A 1,861-nucleotide genomic window follows, 5' to 3' on the forward strand; every position below is an offset into this window, starting at 1 on the left:
CTAAATTATCGAAAAATAGTCAGGCGCGTGTACAGGGATTTTAACAGTGGGTCTAGGTTGTGGTAAGCGAAGTTTATAGGTTGTTTGAGTTATGCTTCCCCGTAAAATATATTGGGGGAAAAAAATTGCTTGACGGGTGGGTGGAGGTTTCGACTCCCGACCCCCTCCCCTGCACACTCGCCTATATGTTAGATTCGAGTTCCACGTCAAGCGTTTATCTAACCGCCCGCAACCCTCCCAACATCCTTCACTGATTCTCCCTGTGTCTGTGGATATAATTCCGCAACGTAATGATTCATAATAATTGTAATGCCAATCGACAGAAGGATTGCAAGACGCCTTTGTTGCACGCGGCATAAATAATTCCTGGCAGAATCAATAGATTATATTTACTGGTGGAGGTGTAACAGTATCTATAGGTTGATTCATGATCCCGGCATGTTATCATTTACATTTAATTCAACACACACGCACGTACGCACACATACATACATACGCGCACATACATACACACACACACAAACACGGACAGCACACACATATGTACACCACACACACACACATACATATGTACACCACACACACGCACGCGCGCGCGGGAACACACACACACACACACACAAACGTACATACAGTGTACACTACACACACAAACACACACGTACATATACACGCACATACAAACACACACAGACACACACACACACACACACACACAGACGGACAGCACACACACACACACATATATATATATATATATATATATACACATACAGACACACACATACACACACATATACAGACACACACGCACGCACACACAAAGACGACAACGATGACGTTGTAATATATTTTATATGATGTCAATGATTCATGGCTATTGGATGTCAGTAATTTTGACATATAAACTTATAGTTAGAGCACATTGATTTATTAATCATCGGCTACTGTATGTCAAACATATGGTCATTTTGACACAGTAATAGTGAGGAAACCCGCTATATTTTTCTATTATTAGCAAGGGATCTTTTATATGCACCATTCCACAGACAAGATAACACATGCCATGGCCTTTAATATACCAATCGTGGTGTACTGGCTGGAACGAGAAATAGCCTAATGGGCCCACCGACGGGGATCGATCCTAGACCGATAGCGCATCAGGCGTGCACTTTACCACTGGGCTACGTCCCGCCCCTATAGACTTATAGAGGAAACCCGCCAATTTTTTTTTTTTCATTTGTAGAAAAGGATGTGGCGACATCGGGTTTCCTCTAAAAAACAGTGTCAGAATGACCATATGTTTGACGTCCAATAGCCGATGATAAGATAAAAAATCAATGTGCTCTAGCGGCGTCGTTAAATAAAACAAACTTTACTTTGTATCCACAAAACACCTTTCGAAAAACATAAAGATGTGGTATAACTATTGCACGATTTCTTATTGTAACGAGTTGCAGAGATTTTACGGTACTAGTAGTAGTAGTTCTGCGAAAGTAGGTTAAGATCTGACCTTTTGGATTACTTTCCAAGGCATTTATGTTTTGACGAAATATTAATCAATTTTGGTCTTGGGAGTTACTTTGCGCCAAATGATTATAACACTACCTAAATTAATATTTTATAATTATATTGATTCTTCATTCATTAGACATGATATATCATTTAGTAAAAGAAAAATGAAAAACAAATGTAAAAAAAAAAAAAAATAGAGTAGAGTAGAGAACCACTTTGGCGAATCGTGTTCCGAATATTCCCGAATGTTGATACAGACGTTCGTACATTTTCGGTCACAAAAGTGACTGGTGTGAGGTCACTGGCAGTCAGCTTTACGTAGCAAGTGTAGCACATGTTGGTCGTT

This window comes from Gigantopelta aegis, chromosome 15 (assembly GCF_016097555.1).
Source record: "Gigantopelta aegis isolate Gae_Host chromosome 15, Gae_host_genome, whole genome shotgun sequence".
NCBI lineage: Eukaryota > Metazoa > Mollusca > Gastropoda > Neomphalida > Peltospiridae > Gigantopelta > Gigantopelta aegis.